At 38.4% G+C, this 17,684-nt stretch overlaps 1 protein-coding gene and 1 long non-coding RNA gene across 6 annotated transcripts in view; one reads left to right on the top strand and one right to left on the bottom strand.

Moving 5' to 3' along the window:
- Nucleotides 1-9,932, top strand: part of LOC109501543 — a 62,685-nt gene extending 52,753 nt beyond the window's left edge. The window contains exons 3-4 of one of the 2 annotated variants that reach the window (XR_006600667.1): nucleotides 5,570-5,679; nucleotides 9,409-9,932. This is a non-coding gene — a long non-coding RNA (uncharacterized LOC109501543). Of the gene's footprint in view, nucleotides 1-5,569; nucleotides 5,680-9,405 lie in introns of both variants that reach the window. The other variant, XR_002159669.3, reaches the window with a different exon arrangement.
- The window catches only part of TMEM117 (transmembrane protein 117), a 499,445-nt gene that overhangs the window by 447,286 nt on the left and 34,475 nt on the right, over nucleotides 1-17,684 (bottom strand). The gene's annotated exons all lie outside the window — the stretch shown is intronic.

The raw sequence follows: 17,684 nt of genomic DNA, 5'->3' as shown, positions 1-17,684 counted from the left end.
AATAGGTAACATTTGGATGCAAAATAATAGCTAAAGGGGATTATAACTTTTCATAAGGAGACACAAGCATTAAACAAATTACGGAGATGAGAAAATCTATCATATTTAAGTAATGGCCAAAGAGTTGGGCTGACTTATTTTTTTTTATTTTTTTTTTAGGCTGACTTAAATATGACATATATAAGAGAAATTTTTGAGAAATTTGTAGTGGGAATAACGTGTGTTCAAGATCAAAAATGTGTCAAAGGTCAGAGTAAGGTACCAGAACTACATACTGCAGATCATTGAGCGATTAGACTCTGAAGCAGTTAAAGTGTCATAATATCTTCTCATCTCTCCCTGGCTCCCACCTTAGTTCAGGCTTCCATGATGTTAAGACTTCTAGAATAGCACTGAATTTGCCTCTGGCCTTCCACTCCTGCCCTCTTACCCTTCTGCCCTAGTTTCTGACACAGCAACTACTATGATCATCTTAAATATAAATTGGGTTATGTCACTCCCCGCTCAAAATGCTTGGAGAAATTTCTATCATATTTAGAATGAAATTCAAACTCCTACCATGGCCTCTGAAGACAGCCCACATAATCTGGTTTCTGCCTATTTCTCTAAACTCTTCTTATCTTCTCTACCTTCCACATTCCACCCCATCTATATTAATCTTCTCGCTGGTTCTGAAATATACCTCATTTCACGTCCACACCTTTCGCTTGCTGTTGCCTTTGCCTGGATGCTCTTTTCAGTCTCTACTAAAATCTCATCTCTTCAGCTAGGCCTTCCCATCTAATAAAGTGTTCACCCCATCCCATTGCTCTTTATCTCATCAAACTGTTTTATTTTCTTTCATAGCCATGATTACCATCTAACATTTTTAAAACTATCTCCCTTTCTAGAACAAAAGCAACATAAGACAGAGATTTTATCTATTTTATTCACCACTGTATCTCTAGTACTCTCTAGTACACAGTGCCCAATGCATTGTAGATGTTCAATAAATATTTCATGAATGAATCAGTATCAGAGCTATACTTCAGGAGAAGTGCACAAAAAAACAAAACAAGTTATCATAGCAGGCCTGAATGCCTATCCTTAGAAAGGCCTGTCTGCAAAGCCAGCCCTGGGCTGGCATGTGGGAAGTTAGACTTTGGAAGGGTTCCCACCATTCTATAACTAAGAAGGCTATCTCACGGTAGCTAAACTTTTTGTATACACAGTATGGCGTATGTTAAACACCTGCTTTGCCTCTGGGAATCTGGAATTTGGATATGTGCCAAGCAGAGGATGCCTGTGTAACCATCCCCAGTAAAAACTCTGGTCACTGAGTCTCTAGTGTGCTGCCTTGGTTGGCAACATCTTACACATATTGTCACAACTCCTTGCTAGAAGAATTGTGTCCTATTGTGCTTTCACACTGGGAAAAAAATTCTGGAAGGCTGTGCCTGCTTTCCCCAAGATTTTGCCCCATATGCCTTTTCCCTTTATTCACTTTGCTTTGTATACTTTCAATATAATCATGTACGTTGAGTACTTATATATGCTGAAGTCTGTGACTCCTCCTGGTGAATCCTCAAACCTGGGGTTGGTCTTGGGGACCTCCCAACACAGGAAATATTTGACCAATAGCTTACAAGGTGGATTTAAAGATTGAAGTCATTACTGCCAAAGAGACCAGGTAGGAAAGAACTGCAATGTCCCAGACTGGTGTAGGATGGTAGCCGTGGAAGCAAAGGAAGATGATTATGTGAGTATATTTTCCCAAGGGAAACTTTCACAAAGTTTTAAGGTAACCCACTGGATTACAAGAGGTTAAAGAATGAAGGGGAATTAAGGAAGGGGAGACACGAACTGTGGACTACTCTTAAACAATGGAGGGAAAAAATAAGAGAGCATGGTGGTTTTCAGGTAGTCTGATTACAAGAAAATTATATTTGAATAAGCAGTTATGAGTATACTTTTAAAAAATCATGTAGGGGCGCCTGGGTGGCTCAGTCAGTTAAGCGGCCAACTTCGGCTCAGGTCACGATCTCGCAGTTCGTGAGTTCAAGCCCCGCGTCGGGCTCTGTGCTGACAGCTCAGAGCCCGGAGCCTGTTTCAGATTCTGTGTCTCCCTCTCTCTGACCCTCCCCCGTTCATGCTCTGTCTCTCCCTGTCTCAAAAATAAATAAACGTTAAAAAAAAATTAAAAAAAAAAAATCATGTAGAAAGCTTAAAGGTTCAAGAGGCATTTCCCAAAGAAAACACTAGGAGATGGGCTTAAGAACAAAAATAAGATTAAGAATATAAATGCAAATTATTCTGTAAACTCAGTGAGGGCAGGGACATTTGCGCGTCTCATTCACTAGCCTATTCCAAGCACCTAAAAGAGTACGTAACATGGTATACACTGAACAAATACTCAACAAATGGTACGGAAAGAAGAAAGATCATATAAAAAAAAAAACAGACAAATCTTAAAGTATGGAAGACAAAATGGAAAGATGAGAGAATGATTATCTCATACCTCTCAGTAAAGTAAGAAGGTATTATATGTGGGAGAGAATGGTCCTTGAAAAGAACAGGCAATGTTCATGATCATCTTTCTGAGGAAATCCTTAAGGAATCAACAAAAGGGTAACAAAAATAAAGCACTGTCTTCCCACCCAGATCTCCTCTTTAAAAAAAAAATTAAAATACCTTTTAAATACATATTAACATGATGCCTAATTGAACTGAATTGAATCAATGCCTTCTTCTTGAAAGAACCGTCAGGGGAGCCTGGGTGGTTCAACCAGTTGAGCATCTGACTCTTGGTTTCGGCTCAGGTCGTGATCTCACGGTTAATGGGTTCGAGCCCCACATTGGGCTCTGAGCTTACAGCATGGAGCCTGCTTGGAATTCCCTCTCTCCCTTTCTCTCTGCCCCTCCCTGGCTTGCATGCACGCTGTCTCCCTCTCCTTGCCTCAAAAAATAAATATATAAACATAATTTAAAAAAAGAAAATAACTCTTAGATAAATTTCTTATCTCTAGGCCTAAAATCTGATGAAAAAGAAAAAGAAAGACACGACTTTTACCTTAAACCCATCTAAAATGGCAGTACGTACGTACATAAAAATTTCTCTCTATAAGAGAAAAGGAGTTTGTCGCTACGTTAGGTAAGATTTATTCACAGATTGTCAATAGTGATGTTAGAGTCCAGACCAAAGTGTGGAAACAGTCAACTTTGTGTAAAAGCGGCAGAGAGAACTGTTAGCACTTGGAAGAAATACACCAAAACTTAAGCTTCAGTTTATTTTGTAACTGCTTTGAAAACAGAACACTGAAAATTAATCTATATTCCTACATTAAATGTTACTCTCCTCCTTTTTCTGAATTACATATCACACAAGGTGTCACGGATGCTGGGCTACATATCCCAGATCCTCCCCCTCACGACAGGTGGACTTATTTCCCAAGCTGCTGGGAAGGTTTTTAGCGGACAGCTTTTCAGCTCCTTCCAAGATTCATCCTTTTCTAAAGAGAGCTGCCTTCCCCAACCTCATGCTCCCTTCCTCAATGGCCATAGTCCAATGGTTGCTTGGGAGGTGAAAGATTTACCTGTTGTTCCAAGATTGAAATGTAAATGAATCTATGTATTGCTATCTTCACAATTTCAGAAAAGTAATTATAGCATACCCCCCAAAAGCTGTTTATTAAGAAAATGAAAGGAGAAAAGGCACAAATCCTGCTTTGAAACAAAACCATTCCAGTGCCACAACTAACTACATGAGCTTGGGCAACTTAAATTCTTCCACCCTTGGTTTCTTCATTATTACAGAAAACATAATAGTACTGATCTTATTAAGTTCATATAATAATAAACTAAGATTATGCACAAAAAAATACACGGTAAGAGCTCAGCAAATATCACTTCCCTTCTCTCCATTTATTATCAATGGAACATGAGTTTAGAGATACTTTCCTGTAGTAGCCATTCATTTGTACTGATGATGTAAACTCCTAATAATGTATAGCTTGCATTTATAAAACACTTGTTGGGCTAATGGATGACATATCTGATCAATAAGGTATGAGAAAGTATTATTCATACTATATACAGTCTCATACATAATAGTAACTTAACACTTATTGAGCATTTACAACATGCCAGGTAAAATTATTATGTTTCATTTAATCCTCAAAACTATGAGGTAAGTACTATGTCCCCTTTGCAGATATGAAGCTGGTGATGCTCAGAGAAGGTAAGTAAATTGTTCAAGATTACACATTTATCTTTTTAAGTATGCTTTTTTTATTTGTTTTCATGTTTATTTATTTATGTTGAGAGAGAGAGGGCCCATGCACAAGCTGCAGAGGGGCAGAGAGAGAGGGAGAGAGAGAGAATCCCGAACAGACTCCACAGTCTTAGTGCACAGCCTGACATGGGGCTTGAACCCACAAACTGTGAGATCATGACCTGAGCCAAAACCAAGAGTCAGACACCTAACTGACTGAGCCACCCAGGCCCCAAGGTTACACATCTATTAAGTGGCAGAACCAATATTTGAATTTGATTTTTCTTTTTTATTTTTTTAATGTTTATTTATTTTTTGAGAGAGAGAGAGCAAGAGAGACAGAGAATGAGCAAGGAGGGGCAGAAAGAGAATCCAAAACAGGCTCTAGGCTCTGAGCTGTCAGCATAGGGCCCAACTTGGGGCTCGAACCCACAAGCTGTGAGATCATGACCTGAGCCAAAGTTGGATGCTTAACCGACTGAGCCACCCAGGCGCCCCTGAACTTGACTTTTCTGCTAGATCTAGGTGCTTGTATTATTCTATAGGATGTCTTTTGCTTTACTCTCCTTCCACAGAGTGGCTCCAAATACAGGCTATCTCTGAAATACCAGCTATACAAAGACACATGGGGCCATCTTAGAGACATAGGCTGCAATGCAGAGCAGAGGGAAGGTACCCGTAACACCTGATACGACCTTTGCTGCAAAAGAAACAAATGGTTTCACCTCCAGGAATACAATCTAATCTTTAATTCCATACCCACTTTGCTTCCATACCTAGTCTATGGAACTGTCTTCTCATCACTGCTGTTTTTGAGTAGATAGGTCTTTTCCTGGGTATTGGAGCTACCACAGTCCTCAATCAGATCCCCGGTGAGTGTAACTTCTGCTGCCCCTTCCTGCCCTCCAGGCCTTGCAGTGAGAAGCAGCACATCAGAGCTGGTGGAGTCAGAGTGTTTGTCTCTCCTACAGAAGGGGCCCCTGTTCTGAGATTCTAAGATCCCACATTTGCACTGGCTGAAAGGCATGGCCACAAAACAGATGAAACCCAAAGAGGACTCCGGTTGCACCTTTTTAAGGAACATATTTGGTTTAGTTGCTTGTAAAATCCCCTATATTTCCCACCAAATTCTGCCCTCCCACTGTTTAATCTTTCATGATGCTATCATCACAACCTGCAAGAATTTGTTTTAAATCGGTTTTGTGTACACTGCAGGAAATAGCAGGAAGAAAAGTATATTCTTTGTGCTCAGCCGGCATTAATCATTGCCCTCTCTAAGGAACAGCTATTTACAAAACACGAAATAACCTTTTCTCCTAGGAATCTCCATTAAGTAATGGATTCTAGCTTTGTCTCAAGGAGCAGCGCTGATTCCTGCTTTGGGGGAGAGTAACAGCAGATGCAGCCATTCAACCCCTCAATGAAAATAGGTGAGGCCCTTAAATCTCTATTAAGATCAAACGAACAGTAGGGAGGGAAGTCGCATCCTGTTCTCTTTGAAGCTCATGTGTTGACAACAAGCCTACCTGGGTGTGGGGCACCTTGATCTCAGACAATGTGCTTACAGAGCCAGGCTTGACTAGGACAAATACACACAAAGCTGAATTGTTCACACCAAAAGAGGCCATGTGGCCACCCCGCTCTCAAGTGACCATGTTTGCTGCTAAGCCATGAGGTGTTTTTTGGCACACTGCCTTACTTTCATAAATGGGGGGGATAGGAAAACTAAAACAACAGGAGTGGAGCAAGAACATGGGAGATGGCCAAGATGGTTGTTTGGAAGATTCCACTTGAATGGATACATCCCTACAAAAACATGGTCCTCTCTCCAGGAGGACACTGGGTCAAGATCTCTCAGCATCTCAGGAACAGAAACCTTTACTGGAGGCCATGAAACTAGCATAGATTTCTGGAAGTGCTAAAGAGAACTGAAAAAATCGTTAGCATTAAAACTACTACTGTAAATTACAAAAAACGACTTTTTGGGAAAGTGGGTTTGAGTGGCTTTTTTAATCCAGTTCAGAATTTATATATCTAACAAATCATAGTAATGCAATGGAATATTAAATAGTTATGTAAAAGTCCCCACAGAAACTCATGAACGCTTTTTAGCTAATAAGCAATAGGCTAGTCATGTTTTCATAAGAATGAAACAATTATTTTAGCTCTTTGCTGTCAATATGGGTACATTGTAGCTCCTTTTACTAATGGAGTAGGTCAATAGGTCAATCTTACCATGTTTCCTTCCTTAGGACAGATTTGGTTGGCTAGCTCCTTGGTTTCATGTGTTCTGCCCTGGCATCTATATTACGTTATGAAAACCAGTCAGGATTGTTTTTCATATTATTGTTGGATTCCAAGGAAAGTAATATGTATAAAGCCATACAATTTTAGAAATGGGCTGCCAGGGTCTCCACATGAAAGGGAGATCCAACTAATCCATTCTCTTATAACTATTCTCAGAACTACTCTTTCTTAAGTCAGTCTGAAAAGGCAGTAAATGCTTTGGAGAATTTTGTTTAGCTGATTGGCTGGATATTGGCCTTAATTGTTTTGATGGACTTGATTAATGAAATTCTAAATCGCGAGAAGTCTATTCTGTTCTCAGTATTAAGAGCTCAGTGATCTGGCAGTTATTTTTGGCAGACTTTGAAATGAAATATAGTGGTAAAGAGGTATGATTTGAATACTTAATCCTTGTATGTATATATAATACATCAAGAAGAAACAAAAATAACAAAAAATACATGAACAAGGTTCTTTAGACAATGTTTCCCTTTTTAAAACGCTTGTCTCCAGAATAACTAAAACAATTCTTGAGAAAATGTAATATGACTGTTGATATACCTTTTCTTCCTCATGTATCTAATGAAGCTTATTTGTATGGATTAAATAATTTAAATACACTCAACTTTTACATAGAAAAAGGGGCAAAATATGGAACCCTGCTTCTTTTTATAATGAAATACAAAAACCTCAGAAATTTGAGGGAAAAAAATAATACAAAGACCTGAATGAGGCCTTTCTATTTTCTAAAAACCACACCAAATCAAAATGTTCTTACTGCACTGTCTCATACTCTGGTAATGAAAACACATGCTACGGAGAAGTGAACATCTTTACTGTTAGTTTTAGTTTTCTTCTCCAAATGTCTGACATAAACAATTTGCCTATTCCGAGATCTTAAAATTTCCAGCTGATCATTGCATAAACTGCTATATTCAATACATTCCACAAGACGGTGCTCTATCCCTAAAAAGAAGAGCTTTCGTTATACACACAGCTAAGCTACCTGTTTATTCTCCCCGACCCAAAGTGAATTCAAGATCGCCTTTTTATAAAGGAAACCTCTAAGAGATGAGCGAGCTCTTAAAGTAATTCTAACACAATGTCTGATGTGAGACAACAAAAACGTATGCTTCCATAAAGCGCAAACCTTTTTCCCCTGCTCTCAAAATCAGGGGTAAGGTAACTTGATAAACTGAAGCATAATGAGAGTCTCATGTGCAATTTCAAATGTTCCCGTAATCACACTAAAAAGTTAAAGAAAAGGTGAAATGGATTTTAATAATATATCTTACTTAATCAATATATCCCAAATCTTTCCAGATGCGATCAGTATAACAATGATTAACAAAACATTAAATTAGTGAAATACTTGACATATTTTCTTTGTACTCATTCTGGTGTACATTTTACACTTCCTATACATCTCAATCACACTGGCTTCATTTCAAGCGCTTAAGAGCCACATAGGGCTAATGGCTACTGTATTGGACAATGCACGTCTAGAGAAATCTAACCTATTTCACTTGGCACTAAACTTAATCTCTGATTAAAAACTAAACATTCGGGGCGCCTGGGTGGCGCAGTCGGTTAAGCGTCCGACTTCAGCCAGGTCACAATCTCGCGGTCCGTGAGTTCGAGCCCCGCGTCAGGCTCTGGGCTGATGGCTCGGAGCCTGGAGCCTGTTTCCGATTCTGTGTCTCCCCCTCTCTCTGCCCCTCCCCCGTTCATGCTCTGTCTCTCTCTGTCCCAAAAATAAATAAAAAACGTTGAAAAAAAATTTTAAAAAAATAAATAAATAAAATAAAAAAAACTAAACATTCAATGTACAAGCAAAACTGCAAGTAGGTTTTTTTCTCATGCTTACCACTGACTTAAAAGAATGCACAAATGTTCTCTTGCTATAAATCATATGAAAATCAGATGAAAATAATTGGCCTAAATTCTCTTCATGTCAATCATCTTTGAACTGACGAATTACCTAGATATAAAATAAAATAAATCCTACCCATATTTAATAATATCTTTTACTGACACAGCCAAGCAAAAAATACATAGGGAAGTGTAATTAGACCAAAAGTTGCAACTCTCACATACAAAAGATGGATGGTACATGTCACATGTATAATTTTTTTCAAAGTGCATTTAAAAAGTAGATTAAAAAAATAAAAGTAAAAAGTGGAATTGATATGGGGTGCCTGGGTGGCTCAGTTGGTTAAGCATCCGATTCCTGGTTTGGGTTCGGGTCATGATCTCATGGTTCATGAGTTTGAGCCCCATGTCGGGCTCTGAGCGGACAGTGCAAAGCTGCTAAGGATTCTGTCTCCCCTCTCTCTCTGCTCCTACTCCCCTGGCATTCTCTCTTTCTCTCTCAAAAATAGAGAGAGAGAGAGGGTGACAGACTCAGCAAGCAGGGGAGGGGCAGAGAGAGAGGGAGACACAGACTCCAAAGCAGGCTCCAGGCTCTGAGCTGCCAGCACAGAGCCTGACACAGGGCCCGAACTCACAACCATGAGATCAGAACCTGAGCCAATGTGGGACGCTTAACCAACTGAGCCACCCAGGTGCCCCTTAAAAAAAATTGTTTTAAGTGGATTTAATAAACATCTCATAATTATGGGTTTTAGAATTCTATTCTAAAATAGAATAGAATTCTATTCTATTTAACCAATTCTGCTAGTTAGAACTTTCAGAATCACAGATAGCAAAAGTATAAATGGCCTATCAGTCCTCTCTTCATAATATATTGTATTTCTACATGAAAAATGGGAACTTGATTCAAAAGCATTCTTAACAAAAATGAAAAGGTTTGACTTCTCATTAAATGAAAAGGTCCTGAAAGGAGACTGGGTTTTATTTTTCTTGTCTAGCAGGAGCACAAGTTTAAAAGACAACCTTGTTTCTTTTACAAGATGTGTTTACGAGAGCAGTGAAATACAATCACTTTGAGAACCTGCAGCACCAAGAGGTCACACGGCTCCGGCTTGGTGAAAAACGGGTGAAGAAAAAAAGCATTGTCCCTGGGTCTGCAGGCCAGTCTTCAGGGACCCCTGCACCCAGTTACACTCACTGGCACCACTAACTGAGATCAGGCAACATAACGTTTTCTTTGGGAATCGCACACCCAGAAGGAGCTGGCATTCACCTGTAATTCCTCATGTCTCCCAAGCTTCTGCAAAGCCTCACCTCTTAATTCTGAAATATAATTTTGAGATTGGACATGAGTAATTGACAGGCTGATATTTTTCTCTGCACAAGAAAAATAAAAAGGATACAAATTAAAGTTGGTGAGAAAATAAATTCAAAAAAAGTCCTCTAACCATGTAACGTGGTTGGTTATATGTTATTCTTTTAAGTAACATTATATAGTTCAATTAGTTATGACAAGTAATTTTAAAAAATGCAAAGAAAGAAAGCGCATGAAGAAAGAAAACAATGCCTTACAGTGTCATATACATTTATGATTTATAGGAAACTTCACATCCCCCTAACTGATCTTCAAAAAATTGTAGAATTGAAGGCAGGTATTATCACTGCATTTTATAAATGAGAAGACTAAGATTCAGAAAGTCTCCTAGTAAAAAGCTGATGAAGTAAAGGGGGAAAAATGCTACTAGAAAAATATTACAGACACTCCAATGACTCAAAGGAGTCTTTAGTTTATATTTCTTACACATAAATCATTCTTCTGTCTTGATGGAAACAGATTTCCTTCCTAAGGGTCTATTACAGACTTCATGTATCTTTTTTCCAGCCAGCTGGAATCACTTTCCATCTTGCTCAAGTGAAGGGAGCCTCTTGGAAGCTTAGCAGGAGCTCTGTAGCAATGTGGCTCTGTGTACCAGCAGGCTCTCAATTATTCAAGATAACACAGAAAGGCCTGGGGATAGATTACCCCAAATGCAGCAGAAACAAATTAACAGTTAGCTGAGTTGCATAAACTTGAATAAATGAATGTCTTCAACTGTGCATGCTGATAAAATATACACTGATGAAATAAATATGCTGATAGGATTCAGGACTCTCACAGCAAGTGGGTACAATGATTTAGAATCCAAACTCTGTAGAGAAGCCACAGCCCATATCAGACCCCAAATGAGAAGGAGGTAGGAACTGCACCTCTCTGCACCTCTCTTAGCTATACACACTGATGCACTCACCTCACCAATAGCAAAACCATATTTATTTATACTTTGAGACCTGCACAAGGACAGCTGGTAAAAGCCTGCTTCAGAGTGATATGGCACTCCCACTGACCTCACCAATGGGAGCAAGGGAGCCATATACTGAAATATATGATGATCACCAATAACAATCATGCAAATTTGTCATTTACATTTCAAAATTCAATTTCATTAACATTAAATAAAATGTTTAAAAAATCCTATAAAGTTTTAGAAAATATAAAATAGAATCTGCCTTATTCTTTAACACTTATTCTTGACATGTTGAAATTATAGTAAAGTTTCAATTCCGAGACTCTTACAGGAATAGAATAATTGCAGCAGATGCTTTGGATAACACTATACATGTATCTAAAGTATACCCCTTTTAAAATAATATTAACATTATAGTGTTCAGACCCCTGATCTAATTATGTTTGACAAACTTACCTATAACTCGCATTATGATTAGCATTTACAATTAGCATATATATCTAAAGTATAACCCTTTTATTTATTTTTTTTAATTTTTTTAATGTTTATTTATTTCTGAGGCAGAGAGAGACAGAGCATGAGTGGGGGAGGGTCAGAGAGAGAGGGAGACACAGAATCAGAAGCAGGCTCCAGGCTCTGAGCTGGCAGCACAGAGCCCGACGCAGGGCTTGAACTCACAAACCGTGAGATCATGACCTGAGCCGAAGTCGGTTGCTCAACCAACTGAGCCACCCAGGTGCCCCCGTATACCCCTTTTAAAATAATATTAACATTATAGTGTTCAGACCCCTGATCTAATTATGTTTGACAAACTTACCTATAATTCATGTTATGATTAGCATTTACAATTAGCATATATAACTTAATTCAAATATATTTTGTTTATTGGCTCATCAAGTATAAGCACAGATTCCCAGGAAGTATTTGCAATATTTTCAAAATACCATTTGTTCACATTTATAAAGTGACCATCTATTATATTTAAGTTACTGTGTCATCATCTCTGTTCAGGGGCTTTCAACTATCAAGATCTTATCCATGACCAATAACAAATTTTACTTTTCTAAATAAAGTACAGTAGCTATCTTACTTTGGTTCCCTAAATTACAAAAATTTCTAAGTTTAAAATGATTTTTGTCTAGTGTTACCAGGCCGTAAAATGCCTAAGACATACAAAGTTTTTTTTCCCTTTTAATACTCCATGTTTGATTGAAAGGCAAAATTTCAATCAAAATCTCTAGAAATCTAGTGAGCTACCAAGAGCACACACTTAGCTATACCCTGTTATTTCCACCCTATTTGATTCTACATTTTTAGCTACCAACAAAATTTGTTCCTTCCTTTCATCTATTGAAAATTATAGATTATTTCTGAAAACAATTTCCTAAATTGATACACTTTTGCCATTTCAACCTCTATTCCTTCTTCTGAAAAAGTGATGTTTGACACGATCCAGGCCAGGATATGAACTGACTATATTTTCAACAGCCTTTCTGAGAATGATTACCTCTGAGAACATCAATAACTGAAGAAATCCCAATAGTTTAGCTGTTACCTTGTGTAAAATAATATCCCAATTAAGTTAACTATAAAAGTCGTCCTGACTTCAAGGCACACTCTTCAAAGCCCTGAAATTCCTCTGGGGACTACAGGAACCTTTCTGGTTTAGGAAAACAGTTTGCAGAAAAGTTAGAGCAGTTTGTAAGGGTTATGGGTTTTTTTTTTCCTTTAGTTTTATTATTAACTTTTTAATTCAAAAATAAAACTTTAAAAAAAAAGTAAAACTTTTCCATTATAGCATGTGAAACGATACAAAGATATATTCATATACAGTGCCTAAGATACAGTTTCAAAAATCTGAATATACCCTTTCAGAACTAGTTCTATGTTCAAACAAATAAAATACATATAAAACATATAGTGTGATTACACATGTGTATTTTTTTGCTTTTTGGTTTTACATTACCATGCACATGACTCTGCAATTTGTACTTTTCAACAGTATCATGAACCTCAACATACTCAATATAGATATTTTTAGTGGTGACAAATATGTAACATGGCTGATCCACATTTATTCAATCTTTTTATTATTTTTGATCATTCACATTGATTTCAGCTATTTGCTGCTACGAGCCTATGATATTGTAATTTGTAATAAGACATATATATGTGGTCTTTGTCCCTATTTCTGGCACATTGCTCTTACAACCTTTGGAATTTCTTACATATTGAGATTGATAAAGTGTCTTTTGTTATGCTAATAAGGTAACTTTTGGATACCTCCTAAGAATGGGACCTGGCTACAAGGGAGCCAGCCAAAGTGATTAGAGATGGGAATTTTCAGTCCCACTTCACTGGCCTCCCTCCCCCACCTTTGGGGAGGGGAGAGGGGCTGAGGGTTGAGTTCAATCACCCATGGCCACTGATTTAATCATTTGTGTCTGCGAAATGAAGCCTGCATAAAAATCTAAAAAGACTGGATTCAAAGAGCTTCCAGGTTGGGGAACACCATGCCTAGCTATGAATCTCTTCCTTCTGGCTGTTGGAGTTGCATCCTTTTATCATACACCAGTGATCTAGTAAGTCAAATGTTTTCCAAAGTTCTGTGAGCTGCTCTAGCAAATTAATTGAACCGAAGGAGGGTATCATGGGAACCTCTGATTTACTGCCAGTCAGTCAGAATTATTGGTAATAACTTGGGTTTGCAATTCGCATCTAAAGTGGGTGGGGGCAGAGGGAAGTCTTGTAGGACTGAACCCTTAACCTGTGGAATCTAATGCTGCATTTGGGTAGACACTGTCAGAATTGAGCTGAATGGCAGGACACCCAGCTGGTGTCCAGAGAATAGCCCGTTGGTGTGTGGAAACCCTTCCACACACACACACTGGAACTGGGTGTGGAACTTGAAGTAAAGCCCCATAAATATTTATATGTATGTTTACATAAAATCACTGTTATTTCTATAGGATAGATTCTCCCAATGAATGGGTCAAAGGCTGCTTTTTAAGAAATGAATATTTCTTCAAGTTGAAAACCAAAGTTCATAAAACAAATTGGCAATAAATAGCAAGTCCAAAATTTGCATATCCTTTGGGGCACCTGGGTGGCTCAGCTGGTTGAGCGTCCGACTTAGGCTAAAGTCATAATCTCATGCTTCATGAGTTTGAGCCCCACATCAGGCTCTGTGTTGACAGCTCAGAGCCTGGAGCCTGCTTCAGATTCTCTGTCTCCCTCTCTCTCTGTCCCTCTCCCCCTCGCTCTCTGTCTCTCTCTCTCTCAAATATGAATAAATGCTAATTTTTTTTAATTTGCATATCCTTTAACTCAGAAATCCCAATTCTAGGAATTTTTCCTAACAAAATAATGGAGCAAACAAACATAAATTTTTTTAAATGTATGTACATGGATATTATTTGAAACTTACTATATAAGAGGAAAATAAGAAACATCTGAAAATTCAAGAAAATTATCAATTAAATTATTCTTTTAATTTTTTAACATTTACTTATTTTTGAGACAGAGAGAGTGTGAGCAGAGAAGGAGCAGAGACAGAAGGAGACACAGAATCCGAATCAGGCTCCAGGCTCTGAGCTGTCAGCACAGAGCCCAATGCAAGGCTCGAAACTCACGAACTGTGAGATCTTGACCTGAGTTGAAGTTGGACACCCAACTGACAGAGACACCCAGTGCCCCCTAAATAAATTATTTTTGACACACTTAGTGGAATGCTACACATACACTAAATTTGAGCATTTACAAAGCATTAAAAATTATGAAAATATGTATTTATTGACAAGGAAAGATGCTTTATAAAATATTGCTTAATAAGAAAGAAAATACCTAATTGAATTTGTTAAATAATTTTGTAAAATAATTTTAAGGAGGAGGAGGATGAGAAAAAGAATATGCCAAAATGCTAATAATAGTTATTTCTCCAGAGTAAGATTAAGTATAATTTTCTTCATTTTTACTTTTACTTGTCTGACATTTATTCAGCAAACAAAATAAATATAGGTATTTATTGTGTATCTACATTTTAGGCATTATGCTAAGCACAGTGTTAAAAAAAAAGCAGTACCTTAATGAAAATTACTCTAAGTGGACAGGAGAACAGTGGACGCAGAATAAGTGGAGGGGCTTTAGAAGGTGAAGAGGGCAGGTCAAAGGTTCAAAAAACATTCAAAATTATAAATTTAATCTTTCTAACAAGCCCCTGAGATACTATCATATCCAGTATATTATGAAAGTATGTCCAGTATATTATAAATTGTCTACGACCATGGAGCAAAATAAATGATAAAAGACTAAGATTCAGATCGCATTTACGTTCCCAGTATTCTCACCCATAGAATATAAGAGGAAGCAATATACGCTATTTCCAGGCAGAGGTAGAAAGAAGCAAGTATGCCTTCTCCATCCTCTTGTTTTCTAACTGGTAGTCCTTGAAAACCACATCCTGAAGATCAGCCTAAATTCCTGACCCATCCTAGAGATGACAGAACAATGCCAACGGACGGAGCTGAGAGCTCGGTGCCTAGCTGAAGCAGTGATAAAGAGGCGAGACGCCTCAGGTAGGAGGCAACCACAGAGGAAACTGTCAGAGACCTGGAAAGCCAAGTCAGCCGGGAAATACCACCACTCCGAACAAAATGAGAGAAACCAAGGCATGAGTGATATCAGCTGCTAATCTTTACCATAAATGCCAGCAAGACAAACGATAACGAGAATGAAAGGGACAAAGCCACAGAGACAGGATGAGCCACTGGACACCACGCAGATCATAAAAGACATATTCTTCTACAGTATCCCCAGGTGACGTCTTAGAGAGAGAGGGAGAGGAAATCTGAAATAATGAGTATTTTACCCAAAGGGAATAAGTCAATCAAAACTACCATCACCATCAGGATGCCTAGGTGGCTCAGTCGGTTAGCATCCAACTTCAGCTCAGGTCATGATCTCACAGTTTGTGAGTTCGAGCCCCGCATCAGGTTTGCTGCTGTCAGTGCAGAGCCCACTTCAGATCTCTGTCCCCCTCTCTCTCGGCGCCTCCTCCACTCACGCTCTCTCTCTCTCAAAAATGGATAAACATTTATAAGGAAAAAGAAAAATGACCCTCACAAAGGACTCAAGTTTGAACAGACTAAAAGCTTCAGCTGTTCATGGGGAGCCTGGGTGACTCAGTCGGTTAAGTGTCCGACTTCGGCTCAGGTCAAAATCTCATAGTTCATGAGTTCGAGCCCCACATCGGGCTCTGTGCTGACAGCTCGGAGCCTAGAGCTTGCTTCAGATTCTGCCTCTCTCTTTCTCCCTCTGTCTCTCTCTCTCTCTCTGCCCCTCCCCTGCTCATGATCTGTCTCTCTCTCTCTCTCAAAAATAAACATTAAATTAAAAAAAAAAAGCTTCAGCTGTTCAAATTATTCTGTATGGGACTAAATCAGGGGTTTCCAGTTATGCAGTGGATGGGGCCTATGGATTCGTATCATTCTGAAAAAAATAAGTAATATATAACAGGAAAGAGCAAAGAGTAGAACACAAAGACACAGCAAAAAGCTCTCAGATTTTTTTCCCTTGCTCATTGTTAGCCAAAGCCAGTAACAGGGTGATAATTTGTCATTCTTCATTTCACCAATAAATAAAGCAAGCCAAACATGTTTTTGTTCTAGGCCCCGTCCCAAATTAGATTCTTTGAATTTTAAGCAGCTAGATGATCAATCCAGCCAAAGTCACAGACAGGGAAAAGGGCAAAGAAAATAATCATAAGACTGAGAAATGAATTTATGAAAGAAACTTTATTGGACATGATCCTGCATGACTTTTAGAATGGAGATGAGAAACATATATGCCAAGCTGAACTGCTTCAGCTACTGAAAGCATAAAACAGCAACATATCTCAAAAGCTCACATGCAGATCTCCAAGTATCTCAAAAGAACTCCTAAATTTGGTCCAGATTTCTGAGCACCCAGAATAGTAGGAGATGTGTAGCTTCTGGATTTGTAAAATGCAGCCAGTTCCCAGTATAGCTTAGGTACAGCCTCCTTCACTGATCCTCTTGCCCTGCCAGACTCTGACTCCGTTTACACACACACACCACATACATATGCACACACATTCATACCAGACACGCATGTGCGTACAGGCATGCACATTTACACATCACCCCCCCCCCATTCTTTTCAATCCCTTGGTCTGGGTTTTAGAAGAAAAAAAAAGGAAAAGAAAAAGCCAAATTTTTCCTTTAATTTCTTTAATGCTGGAAAGAAACTAACTTTTTACTTTTACTTTTTAAAAACACATCATTTATAAAATATTTGGGGGCAACTTATACCTACTAATGGTTGAAGCTAACTTGTTATTCACTGAAAAGAAATAATAACAATTTGTATTAACCAATTCAATTCCCTTGGGGATCTCCTATTACTTGAGAAACTAGAAGTGAAAACTTATCAAATATCAAACGTTATTTACTAGTGAGAAAACATAATTCCCAGCTGGATCCCCAGAGGGAATTTGGTCACCCTGGCTTCACTGTATCCCACAGGGTCCAATTTGATATCACCATTACCCTTCCAGAAATTAGAGGTTTGGGTGTACATTTAGACAGTGAAGAAGCTAGCACATTAAATAGTAGTTCCAATCAACTCCACTAATATGAACAAAGCATTTACTGCATGCCAAGTACTAACAAAAGACTCAAACTGAAGGACAAGTCAAATTAAAAAGAACATTAAGAATGCAGAATCAACTATCCAAGAACCTGTACAGATAAAAAATGAAAAGAGGGAGTAAAGATTGAGGAAAACAGACAGACTCAATGAGCCTATCTTCCAGCATTCAATATGGTTTTTAAGTCTTCTTGACCTCCCGGCCATGAAGAGAAGAGACATACTAAACTTCCATAATTCCTTCCTATGTATTGTGATGGAGAAGCAGAATGTTCTCTTGCCCTCACCGTTTTCATTCCCTCGTACAAAGTCATGAGCTGAGACAG

The sequence above is a fragment of the Felis catus genome, chromosome B4 (genome assembly GCF_018350175.1).
Source record: "Felis catus isolate Fca126 chromosome B4, F.catus_Fca126_mat1.0, whole genome shotgun sequence".
Classification (NCBI taxonomy): domain Eukaryota; kingdom Metazoa; phylum Chordata; class Mammalia; order Carnivora; family Felidae; genus Felis; species Felis catus.
This window is presented reverse-complemented; position numbering and strand designations above follow the sequence as displayed.